The following is a 14,549-nucleotide window of genomic DNA, read 5'->3' as shown; positions in this document are numbered from 1 at the left end:
CCTAGTATTTTTTACGGTAATCTCGTATCAGTAAGTTGTACCGTTAGCAATGTAGTTTAGCTCCTTTAACTATGTCAATAAATACGAGGATAATGATTTGAAAAATTAAAATATCCTCCTACCTTTTGGTCATATTTTTCTTAACAAGTGTACAAATTTAATTTCAATCAAATTTAAATTAACTTTAATAATACTAGTTACCATCTAAAATAAGTAGGAATATAATAGGAACAAAAATTAGAAGGATATTAAAAAGTAATATTGTATATTTTCTGATTTGTATATATTTGGTTATTAAGTTTTTTTTTCTCGTCTATATTTTTTCCTTAAATTTGTTTAACTGTACATATTCAGTTCTTATAACCATTTATTCCAGATAATCCAGAAAAAAATAACTTAATAGGGTAATATATTTCTCACTTTGTACATATTTAATCTTCATATATATATATATATATATATATATATATATATATATATATATATATATATATATATATATATATATATATATATATATTGCACATTTAGTCCTCAATATATACTTTTTGTTGCAAAATAACTCATTGTTGTTTTTGTACATATTCAATACTTATGACCGATTTATTTAAGTTTATTTTTTATGATATCATACATGAGACAATTATTAATGATATGTTCGGGGTTGTTGATGCTTTTGGGCACCACGACCTCACGTGCATGGTTGCTTATGACCTTTTGTCTTGTGTTTCATTTAGTTCTTGTGTTCTGAACGTCGTAACTTCTTCATACGATCTCGGATTTTAATGATCTTTGTATCCACGCATTCGTATTTGAAAATACAGGAGTAACTTCTTCACACGGGAGTAATCTAAATGAAAATAATAGTATACTCAAATACGAATGTGAACAATAAAATTAAATAAAAGGTAATTATTCGAAAATTTTACCATCCCGGTTTGAATTACACCCTACTAAAGTAGAAGGAGGTATATGTGACAACCCCTACTAAAGTAGAAGGGGCATACATGAGAACCCCTACTAAGGTAGAAGGGAGTATATGTGAGGACCCCTGCTAACGTAGAAAGGGGTATATGTGAGAACTCTTACCAAAACCTTACACAACTTATCAAGTCAAGGATTTTCGAATAATAAAAATACTTTGACTATGTATTTCAAACCGGGATGGTAGGATTTTCGAATAATAAAAATACTTTGACTATGTATTTCAAGGGTTACAGTGCAAGTGCAGTAATACACATTTTATTACACAAATTGACCAAACCCTAAAAGTCAACCAAAAGTCAACGACAGAGCGTACACTGCATGTACCGACTTTCTACGTTGGGCATACTTTGCTGCCATGCAGGCATCGGGGATGCTCGACCCCTACGCGGTGCGTACTGGGATTACGCTCATCGTACGTTCCGGTTTCACTCTTTCTACTCATTTGGTCTTAATCAGTTAAGATCTTGGCTCATATCACAGATCTAGACTCCCTAATAACTCTTACTCCATAAAGTCAGTGACTTTAAGCCTTTGCATGTCTGATAAGGTCATAAACACACAAAACTCTCACTCTCTTATCTTAAAATGGTCATATCTCATGCATGGATTGAATCCAACGTCAAAGTCTTGATTTTTAGGGTTTCTCACGTGAACTCGGGTCCTGGTTTAGCATTCCATCGGACCTTCACAATGGGTATTCGACTCTGTTTCGTTCTTTTTGGCATATGATTGGGCTACCTGTAGGGGTTCCACGTATACGTGAGAACCCCTACACATGTAGAAGGGGGTATATATTAGAACCCCTACTAGCGTAGAAGGGGGTATATGTGAGAACCCCTACTAAAGTAGAAGGGGTATATGTGAGAACACCTACAAAGGTAGAAGGGGGTATATGTGAGGACCCCTACTAACGTAGAAGGGGGTATATGTGAGAACCCCTACTAAAGTAGACGGGGGTATACGTGAAAGGGGATGGTAATAGTCCACAAATTGACCAAACCCTACCATTTTTATAACCAAAACCTTACACAACTTATCAAGTAAGGGATTTTCGAATACTAAAAATACTTTGACTATGTATTTCAAACCGGGATAGTAGGATTTTCGAATTATACAAATACTTTGACTATGTATTTCAAGGGTTATAGTGCAAGTGTAGCAATGAACATTTTATTACTCAGGTCTCTACTACATATGGAAAGACTATTTTATCCTTATCTGTTTGTTTATTTAATCGTTTTAACAATTTTTAAACAATAAAATTAAACAAAAGTTAATTATTCGAAAATCCTACGATCCCGGATTGAAATATACCCTACTAAAGTAGAAGGAGGTATATGTGAGAACCCCTACTAAAGTAGAAGGGGCCATACGTGAGAAACCCTACCATCCTGGTTTGAAAATCCTACCAAAGTATTTTTATTATTCAAAAATCCTACCATCGCGGTTTGAAATACATAGTCAAAGTATTTTTATTATTCGAAAATCCTTGACTTGATAAGTTGTGTAAGGTTTTGGTAGGAGTTCTCACATATACCCCTTTCTACGTTAGTAGGGGTCCTCACATACACCCCCTTCTACCTTAGTAGGGGTTCTCACGTATGCCCCCTTCTACTTTAGTAGGGGTTCTCACATATACCTCCTTCTACTTTAGTAGGGTGTATTTTACATCGGGATGATAGGATTTTCGAATAATAAAAATACTTTTACTATGTATTTCAAGGGTTACAGTGCAAGTGCAGCAATGCACATTTTATTACTCAGGTACCTGCTACATATGAAAAGACTATTTTACCCTTATCTATTTGTTTTTATATTTTTTTTAATCGTTTTAACAATTTTTAACCCATTGTGAAGGTCCTATGGAATGCTAAACGAGGACCCGAGTTCACGTGAGAAACCCTAAAAATCAAGACTTGGACATTGGAATCAAGCCATGCATGAGATATGAGCATTTTGAGATAAGAGAGTGAGAGTTTTGTGTGTTTTTGACCTTATCAGCCAGCATCTCCAATGTCTGCATGGCAACAAAGTACACCCAACGTAGAAAGCTGGTACGCGCAACAACGTACGCTCTGTCGTTGAATTTTAGGGTTTGGTCAATTTGTGTAATAAAATGTGCATTGCTGCACTTACACTGCAACCCTTGAAATACATAGTCAAAGTATTTTTATTATTCTAAAATCCTACCATCCTGGTTTGAAATACATAGTCAAAGTATTTTTATTATTCGAAAATCATTGACTTGATAAGTTGTGTAAGGTTTTGGTAGGAGTTCTCACATATACCCCTTTCTATGTTAGTAGGGGTCCTCACATATACCCCCTTCTACCTTAGTAGGGGTTCTCACATATGCCCCCTTCTACTTTAGTAGGGGTTCTCACATATACCTCCTTCTACTTTAGTAGGGGTTCTCACGTATACCCCCTTCTACGTTAGTAGGGTTTCTCACATATACCACCTTCTACTTATAGGGGTTCAGTGACTTTAAGCCTTTGCATGACTGATAAGGTCACAAACACACAAAAATCTCACTCTCTTATCTCAAAATGCTCATATATCATGCATGGCTTGATTCCAATGTCCAAGTCTTGATTTTTAGGGTTTCTCACGTGAACTCGGGTCCTCGTTTAGCATTCCATCGGACCTTTACAACGGGTATGCGACTTTGTTTCATTCTTTTTGGCATATGATTGGGCTACCTGTAGGGGTTCTCACTGTTAGATTAGGTGTCTAAGCCCATAACTATTTTGGTATGTACTTGACCCGCTTATGAGCATGGTCATTTTGGGTTGCCTTGACTCATGCAACTTGATAGGATGACAAGAGGAGAGAGAGTATAAATTATTATATGAATAATAAATTGGTACTCGAAAATGGTTTTATTAATATATTACAAGTTTAATATATTATTTGGAAATCATATTATTTAATTAGTATTGATCATAAATTAATTTGGTGATCAAAAGAGACTGATTAAATAAAGGGGACTGATATTGCAATTAACTGCTAGTTGCTAGTTGGGCTGATGGACTCCATAGAATGGAGTGGACAAAATTTATCGGGAAGCCCATAAGATTTCGTCCAAGGGCTCTAAGGAAGGAATCCATGGGCTGCTTAGGCCTTAAGCAGGAATTAGGGTTTCCTTCAGAAATCCTACCAGCCCACACAACTATATAAGGAACCCTTTACATAGGATTTTCGGCCCCATAAGTTCTATGAGAAACCCTAGCCGAAATCCTTCCCTCTCCAAGTCATCTTGTTGCATTGAGTGTTTGTGATTCCATTGGAGGTGCAACATTTGAGGCACTAGGATTTCAGAAGTCAAGATCAAGAAGGATTGTGATTGTTATTGCTACATAACAATCAAGGTAATGATTCTAACCCTAATCACATGTCAGTTTCAGATTTGTATGCTAGTCAATTAGGGTTTATTGCTTTGGTATTCAATGTTGTATGTTTACTTAGAAAAACCTAGATCAAAGAAATTAGGGTTGCATAAACACCATATGAATGATGTTATGCTAACAACCCATCAGTGGTATCAGATACTAGGTCATTTTTCTAGTGAATAGATGCAAAAGTGAACCACCATAGATCTTGAAAATCGGATTTTTTGGTTTCTGACTGGCAGACTTGCTGAGTTCATGTATGGACTCGACGAGTCCAAGGGTCTGGTGCTGGGAATTTTGATTTTCTAGCCAAATTTGTTGAGGATAATTGCCAAAACTCGTTTTTCTTACCAAAATCCGATTTTTTTAAAGTTTGGAATGGTTATCCTCATCAAATTGAAGGATTTTGTTAAGTATGGATAATATAAGATTATTATTAGTTAAATATTTGATCTGTTAAGTTTGAAATGTTTCAATTTACACCCCTTAGGTTTCATAATTTAAATTTGAACTTAAAAGTTTTAGTTTTTGAAATTTAAATAGTTAAACCCTAATGTTTTGAAATGTTTCAAAACTTGTCCTCAAGTTTTGGAATTTAAAATTTAATTAAAAGATATTAATTTTGAAATATTAAATTATAAGACCCTAGTAGTTTGAAAAGTTCAAATTACAACCTTATGGTTTTATTAAATTAATTAAGTGTTTAATTAAAGACAATAATTAATAAATCCATAATAATATGGTTTAAGCTAATTAAATTAAAAGTTTAATTTATTAATAGATTAAACCACATAGTATTTTAAAAGTGTAAAATACACCCTTATACTATATAGAATTAAAATTTTAATATTATATATGTGTAAGTAAAGCGTCAGTCTTATCGTTAGTAGGTGTAACGCCCGTAGATCCGGACTAGTCAATTTAGAGACGACAAGCGTCAAAAATGACTTTTTGATAGAAGAGTTTTTAGAATGAATAATCATAACCAATTTGTAGTATATGTCACAAGGTTTCCGTGCATATAAAGAACGCTGAAATCCAATTTATAACGAAGAAGTTATGACCTGTCGAAGTTTCGCGACAGAACCGGCACGACGCTGAATGACGTAAAATACGAAATTAATATAGACCGATATTTAGCCTTAGTGATCTAAACAAAATTCGTAGAGTTCGTTAAACCGAGAGCGTGCATAAAAACAATGCCCAAATCTGACTTCGTATGAGGAAGTTATGATTTTTCTAAGTTTCAGCTTAGCAGTATGCAGTCCGAAACTTGAATTCGAGATCGAGTGATTGTTGGTCGAAACAATGTAAACAAGAATCGAAGATCTCGTTGAGAGTAGTGCAATGGTGAAAAGACAGACGAAAATGGACGTCAGATGAAGAAGTTATGAATTTATAACGGAGTTTTCCTATGTCAGCCTACTAAAAATAAATAATAAAAATAAATTCGAAATCAGCCGACGGAGTCTAAACAAAAGTTGTAGATCTCAGTCTCACCTACGCGTGGATATAAAGAACGTCGAAAACGGAGTTCATATGAGGAAAATATGAATTTCGGAATTTTTATAAATAATTAAAATATATTAATTTTAATATTAATTCGGATATTATCCGAAGGAGGGGGGAGACATCGATTTGATCCGAACTACGCCTTGCGTACCCAGAACCACCTCAGCTACGTCACCTGACCGAACTTGAGTACCTTACACATGCAGTGATGTCGCGTACGCCCAATGTAAGGCTTAGTATGCCCAACGTACCTGGATTTATGCCCAGCGTAATCGAGGTTTTAGCACCCTATAAATAGATGTCGAGGGCTGCCGATTTCTTTTGTTCAAACTCTTCTCTCTTACTCGCTTTTTATTCCGTTTTACGTGCAAGAAATATCCCGAAGCCCATGTATTAATCCCGAGCCCCGAAGCAAGTCCCGAAGCCCCGAAGATCCCGAAAAGTGCAATTCCCGAGCCGAAGCTCTGCCCGCGAGAAGCCAATTTTTGTAAAGATCTTCCAGATCTACCGAAGGATACTACTTCTACAAGCTGTAGTGCTGTCTGATTATCTTCTGATCAAGTGAGTGTGTAGTTACGTTCTTCTAACACATAATTATGAAGTATTTCATACGAAATACATGTTATGTGTATATTTCGTTGTTATACGTGTGAATGTATATTCACTTTTTTCTATCTCATAGATATGATTTATTCTCAATGAAATACATGTAATGTGTATGTCTCATCTGTTGTTTGGAATATGTATTGAATGAGAATGCTATACAAGTTTTAAACTATGTATAAAAATATATATTTTTATCTAATGATATGCTTGGTAGAACATGGGTAGATAGTTGATGTGTGATAAACAGATGAGAGGCCTCGATGTTGTTGTTGTTGATCTAGTTATTCAGCGAAGTATGGATAACGACCATAGACTCTTTCTAGACAGTACTGTGGAACGCTAGCAGGATCATAACCTGTAGGTGTTGTGAACGATGTGTTCACTGGTGTACTCTATCCCCCTCATGGTTGCCTTTAGGACATCTACTGTTGAGGAAACCCCTTTGCAGTAATGTCCATCCCAATGAAAATCCTAGATTAGGTCCCTTGAGATAGATGTTGTTTTAGGGACGTAATGTGAGGATAACGGGAATGGGAAATCGGGTTATTGTTGATTGTCAAATTAAATATAATTATTTATTGTGGGTTGAAAACCCTATATGCTCACCAGGCTCTCAAGCCTGACCTACTAAGTTTTGTTGTATTGTAGGTAGTGGCGCGAGAGCATAAGTTGGATGACTTATCAAGATCTTTTGATATTAGACCAGTTGTTATATGTAACTGTTGTATGGTCTATCTTTTGTTGTTTATGCTTTTGTGTCTGTATCAGAACATGACATCCTGAGTTTTGATTATATAATTAAAATACATTTCTTTATGAAATGCTTTGATAAATATTATTTTATTATATTTTGTTTTTGGGAACAAAAATTCCGCAAATCTTTTAAATCAAAAGGATTTACTCTGAAATTATTTTAAAAGCATAAATGAAACCAGTCTTTTATGGCCGTGATTTTGGGGATGTCACAGTAGGCCTCATCCACGAAGCTGGTCTCTAAGGGGTGTTTAAGGAAATTGCCTATAAAATGGCAATTGAATGGGTATCCACTCTTACCCACCACAATTGGATTATGGAAATGGAAATCATTCTTCACTTCCTCCACCTCCTCCAATAATTCTCCCTGACCCAGGTGTTCGAAGACTTGAAAAGTTCAAGGTCACTCAAGCCCTATTGGAAAAAAGACACAAAGATGGAAAGTCTGTATGTGCTCATGTCTTGGATATGAAGTTGCATATTGATAGATTGAGAATGTTGGGCGTCGATGTCTCAAGGAAGTTGGTTGTTGACTTGGTTCTTCAGTCACTTCCCGAATCATATAGTGAGTTTATTGGATAGTACTATATGATGGACGACGACATGACCCTAATTGATTTGACTTATTTGCTTATTGCTGCTGAATCAACGAAGATTTGGTGCACTGGTCAAGTAAATTTGTCTGGTAAGTCAATGTACCATTCTTCTATGTGAAATGGCAACATTGGAAGTCCAGAAAAGTTTTCTCTACGCAAGAGAAGGGTTGAGTCTGAGACAGCCCCGTGTACCATTCCCGAAGAATCCATATGTTTCTACTGCCAAAAGAAGGGGCATTGGCTACGAAGCTGCCCTGATTACCTGAGAGATGTAAGAGATGGGAGAGTCAAGATGTATGACTTTGCTTCAGGTAAAATCCACTATCTAACTATATTAAGTTCCTATTTGTAGATTCTTAATACATGATGTGATAAGGTTACATTTTGATGTTTTATAGGATCCAAGAAAAGAAAGGAAGCTTAAAGGAAGAAGTGAGCTGAGTCTGATCGGCAAGAAATGGACTTCAATCGCATGATTTGATGATTAGATTTTGAGCTACTTCTTAGAGCTATGATAGATTGCTTAGGAATATGTAATATAGTTTTCATTTGAATTTGCGTTGTAAGGACAAGTTTTCCGCACCTTTTTATAAATAAAATAAATTTTGAGTTTTGTCTTATTTATATCTCCTTGCAATGTTATTTGTGAAAATTGATGCTTGTGTGTTTCTATTATAAGAAATGTTAAGTGGATGTGATTCTTAGTTATGTTAGTTATGGTAGTGTCGTAATTTTCTAAGTAAGGAAAGATTCCCATCGCCCAAGTTTCAATTGGACTAAAGCTTGGAATCATATGATTTGAGTCATGTGATGTATGGAAATCTTGGTACTTAGAAAATTAAGACTAATTCCTTGTTCACACAAGTATGTGATTCAAGTGAAGGAATAAAGGATCTAATACAGATTGTTGTGCACTAGGTCAAGTCCGCCACAAAGAACGATAAGAGTATTCATCATGCTTTGCTAAAAGGTTAGTAAATATGGTTATACTTACAAGATTAAGTATAATTCTTAATCATTGAAAGGTTTCAATGTATGGCATAACAAATAAGAAAAATCAATTAGGTAGAAAGATAAAAGTTTCTCCAATCTGAAAAGAAGTGAGAGTACTTAAGTATCATATTTTATGATATTATGAAACCATGTCACAATTGATCCTCTAAGGACACCACAGTGCACTAGTATGGCTAAGAAGAGGAATCGGAAATTGTTGAAATGGTTAAATCAAAAGGTAAATCATACTTCGTTCCAAAATCAAGTCTTAGAGTCATACTCCAAGATTGTGACTTGAGTGACACATCTTAAGAAGTTTTTAACACACTCATCAAATGTGGAGTATAAAAATGTTTTTCTTACTCTTGCACGTTTGAAATTGATAAGTTGTGATGTCTTGGATAAGACAAAGACCAACTAAGACCAATTGTGTGTAGTGTTTGTCTTGATAAGAATCATCACTAACTCCTGAATATTTGTTTGTCAAGAAATGTTTCTTGACAAGAGAATATTATATGTCAAGAGGTCAGTGGGAGTCTAAATGATCTTGAAAAGGTTCAAGAACTAATCAAGAGTAAACCTATTAGACACTAGCACACGACTTGAGGTTTGTAAACTATCGTGTTGACATATTCTTGTTTCTGTCCCATTCCGGTAAAGTTACTTATGCATATAAGTTCTACGAGTTCCCAATAGACTGCATAAAGGCAAGCACCTTGTTCAATGAAAGTACACTGACTAGTATAGGTGAACTGCTAAATAACTTGGAAGCAATGGTGGGACCCTTGATGGCAAGAAATTAAGAATGAACAAGTTCAATCCATATGAGTTTGGATTTGTCTTAAACCTTGTTTTATGATTATGGTTATGACAATTCACATGGATAAGAACATATACACCAGAAAATCTAAGTGATAACGTTTCTCTCCGCTTCATGAAAATGATTGTGAGGAAACGCTATCACTAAGATAGATTTCAAGAAGATAGTAATTGTGATACCTGCATTCTCAAATTCGATTATGATTATGGCATCCCTCTTCATAGTTCGAATTGTGAGAAATGGAAATAAGTCTGAATATTCGGGACTTACTGCTGTTTAGACACACATGTGAGCTATCTAAGGAAAGGTGTATGAGTTTGAGAAGCTTAGATAAAGGCTTATAGAAGCATATAGTATTAGAAATATGAACTTTGGAAGTCAATAAGTATTGATTTCTAGAAGTCCAACTGTTTTCTGAATACGTGTCAAAGCTAGTGGGAGCATAAATGTTATGCTGGTATGGATATAATTATCTTGTTAGTGGGAGCATGATTATTATTTTAAGTGTTGCAAGTTAGCAATATTAATTATAGAAAACAAAAGTTTCACTTTGCAAAGTTGCAGGGGTTGAAAAGTTGTTTTGCTATAATTAAGGGAGAGCATATTATACTTCATTTCAAATCTAAAGGCTTAGATCGAGAAATTTTAATTGAATTTAGTCAAAAGACATATATGAATGTTATGTTAAAAAGGTTTAACATAGAGGCATTCTATATATGGAAGTATTATAGCAAGAAACTGGTAAAGTATCACGTATTTCATTATGAATCGTGTCCCATACGCTTCAGGTATAGGATCAATTGCATATGCCGTAATATTCGAACGTTCTAAATTTTCCAAATGCCTAGGGCATTAAGAGGGAAAAAGGACTAGAACCGAATTTGACTAAATTAATTAAACAACTGTCAAGGACAATCTAAGGTTCGCCAAGGATTGGTCACTTGTGGGCAGTTGGAAGTATAGTAACGAATGGACCATAATGACAGTATTATGATTTGATATGATTCTATTAATAACGAGTTGTCGTATGGAAAATATGGAAATGTTTCTATATTGGGAGTTGGATATCGAGAATCTATGTCTAGATTATAAACTTTTATGCACAAAGGATGTTCAAAGGAATGTACTTTGAATGTGAGACTTCATATCTATGGAATTGCCTTGTAGCAATCTCCAATAGAGCACTTTGTAATATCATTGGCAAAGTCTTGGTGACTTTGATGCTGTGACATTACGAAGGGATCGTTGCATAAAATGTTAGAATCTAACATATTCTAGTAGTGGCGAGAATCTTGTATTCTTACACTAACGATAAGGATTAGGAGTTGTGAAATGAGCATCATTGGAAATGTTTTCAATTGATCTATTTCACAAAGTATGGACCATAGGAAAACAGAGTGTGCATGCTTGGAGCATGGGACAACTGTTATTATAATTCAAGTAATATGTTGATTATCTGAAACATTATACAATGAATAATGAGTAATCAATATGGTGATTAAATAAAGGTGTTTTATTTATACTCAAAATTTTGGGCCCATATTGGATTCAATTATTCTTGTGTTTCACTTTGCATGTTTGGAATTCCCGAATAATAAGGTTATTCAAACCATCCACAGTCAATAAATACGTTGGAAGTAGGTATTAAAGCTAGATTATCATGAATCCGACTGTAGATTATCTGAAGCGTTTTAGACATAGCAAAAGTCTGCTGCAATGTTCATGAGTACTCCTGAAATAAGATTTGAGTATTGGATTAAACCCACGCTCACTTGAATCACTTCATGGATTTTATCACTGGAGATTAGTGAGATGATAATATCTTATATTCTTGAAATGGAGACGTGTGAGTTGTAATTTACAAGTCGGTTGCACATTGATAATAAGTAAATGCACCAGTAACTTGGTGTTATAAAACATATTGTTGTGTGTGATTTGATGAGTAGGTACAAGCAAGAATTTGAGTCGAAGTTTATTCGTTCCTTTTACCCAAAGTGGGATAAAAGCGATATATGTGGGCCCCTCAATGATTTAGCGATGACCCCCTAAGCACTTGGCCAAGTTGGGACTAAGTTGATGTGTTCAATTGTAGTATGTTGTAAGTCGTCATAAATCGGAAATCGGGAAACAACACATGAACAGAGAGTATGATTAAAATTCGTGTCTCAATTCATAGGATATCTAGAATGGAGAAATATATAATCCCTTATCTAAAGGACGCGTTACTGATAAGATCAGAGTTGACAACGACTTTTGAAAGTCGTACTTGCAAAATAGTTATTAGACTTATCCAAGTAGGAGACTGTTGGATTAGGTGTCTAAGCCCATAACTATTTTGGTATGTACTTGACCCGATTATGAGCATGGTCCTTTTGGGTTGCCTTGACTCATGCAACTTGATAGGATGACAAGAGGAGAGAGAGTAGAATTTATTATATGAATAATAAATTGGTACTCGAAAATGGTTTTATTAATATATTACAAGTTTAATATATTATTTGGAAATCATATTATTTAATTAGTATTGATCATAAATTAATTTGGTGATCAAAAGAGATTGATTAAATAAAGGTGACTGATATTGCAATTAACTGTTAGTTGCTAGTTGGGCTGATGGACTCCATAGAGTGGAGTGGACAAAATTTATCGGGAAGCCCATAAGATTTCGTCCAAGGGCTCTAAGGAAGGAATCCATGGGCAGCTTAGGCCTTAAGCAGGAATCAGGGTTTCCTTCAGAAACCCTAGCAGCTCACATAGCTATATAAGGAACCCTTTACATAGGATTTTCGGCCCCATGAGTTCTATGTGAAACCCTAGCCGAAATCCTTCCCTCTCCAAGCCATCTTGTTGCATTGAGTGTTTGTGATTCTATTAGAGGTGCAACATTTTAGGAACTCGGCTTTTAGAAGTCAAGATCAAGAAGGATTGTGATCATTATTGCTACATAACAATCAAGGTAATGATTCTAACCCTAATCACATGTCAGTTTCAGATTTGTATGCTAGTCAATTAGGGTTTATTGCTTTGGTATTCAATGTTGTATGTTTACTTAGAAAAACCTAGATCAAAGCAATTAGGGTTGCATGAACACCATAAGAATCATGTTATGCTAATAACCCATCATTTCTCACATATACGTGAGAACCCCTACATAGGTAGAAGGGGGTATATATTAGAACCCATACTAGCGTAGAAGGGGGTATATGTGAGAACCCCTACTAAAGTAGAAGGGGGTATATGTGAAAACCCCTACTAAAGTAAAAGGTGGTACATGTGAGAACCCCTACAAAGGTAGACAGGGGTATATGTGAGGACCCCTACTAACGTAGAAGGGGGTATCTGTGAGAACCCTACTAAATTAGAAGGGGGTATACATGAAGGGGGATGGTAATAGTCCACAAATTGACCAAACTGTTCTCATATATACCTCCTTCTACTTTAGTAGGGGTTCTCACGTATACCCCCTTCTACGTTAGTAGGGGTTCTCACATATACCACCTTCTACCTACAGGGATTCTCACGTATACCTCTTCTACTTTAGTAGGGGTTCTCACGTATACCCCCTTCTACATTTTATTTAATTTTATTGTTTAAAAATTGTTAAAATGATTAAATAAATATCAAAAACTATTGTTAAAACAATTAAATAAATATCAAAACAAATAGATAAGGGTAAAATAGTCTTTTCATATGTTGCAGGGACCTGAGTAATAAAATGTGCGTTGCTGCACTTGCACTATAACCCTTGAAATACATAGTCAAAGTATTTTTATTATTCGAGAATCCTACCATCCCGATTTGAAATACATAGTCAAAGTATTTTTATTATTCATAAATCCTTGACTTGATAAGTTGTGTAAGGTTTTGGTTATAAAAATTGTAACAAAAATATATTCATATTTGGTCAATTTGTGGACTATTAAGGCTAAGGAGGGGTAAAATGGGCTTTTACCCTTCTGTGAGTTTGTAGAAAGGTTTTGGTTATAAAAATTGTAACAAAAATATATTCATATTATTTAAGAGTTCTTTTCCCTTGTTGTCCAATCTATGAATAATAAAATGTGCATTGCTGCACTTGCACTGTAACCCGTATGTTCCCTTCTACTTTAGTAGGAGTTCTCACATATACCCTTTTCTACGTTAGTAGGGGTCCTCACATATACCCCCTTCTACCTTAGTAGGGGTTCTCATGTATGCCCCCTTCTACTTTAGTAGGGGTTCTCACATATACCTCGTTCTACTTTGGTAGGGGTTCTCACATATACCACCTTCTACGTTAGTAGGGGTTCTCACATATACCACGTTCTACATGTAGGGGTTCTCACGTATACCCCCTTCTACTTTAGTAGGGATTCTCACATATACCCCCGTCTACCTTTTATTTAATTTTATTGTTTAAAAATTGTTAAAACGATTAAATAAATATCAAAACAAATATATAAGGGTAAAATAGTCTTTTCATATGTAGCAGGGACCTAAGTAATAAAATATGCATTGCTGAACTTGCACTGTAACCCTTGAAATACATGGTCAAACTATTTTTATAATTCGAAAATCCTACTATCCCAGTTCCCTTGTTGTCCAAATCTATGACTAATAAAATATGCATTACTGCACCTGCACTGTAACCCGTATGCGGGTACTTTGTAATTTTGAGTGTCCTAGCATCCCGGTTTGAAATATTCTTTAAATATTGTTAAAACAATTAAATAAATATAAAAACAAATAGGTAAGGGTAAAATAGTCTTTTCATATGTAGGAGAGACCATATACGTAATAAAATTATATCATGAGGACCGTCCGAGTTAAAAAAATTAGTATGTATACATGTAAACTGGGTACGTAGGGCTGGGTATTTTATTTAATTTTATTGTTTAAATATTGTTAAAA

Source organism: Lactuca serriola, chromosome 3, assembly GCF_051521515.1.
Source record: "Lactuca serriola cultivar US96UC23 chromosome 3, Lser_US96UC23_V15, whole genome shotgun sequence".
Lineage (NCBI taxonomy): Eukaryota > Viridiplantae > Streptophyta > Magnoliopsida > Asterales > Asteraceae > Lactuca > Lactuca serriola.
The sequence above is the reverse complement of the archived record's forward strand: the minus strand, read 5'-3'. Positions refer to the sequence as shown.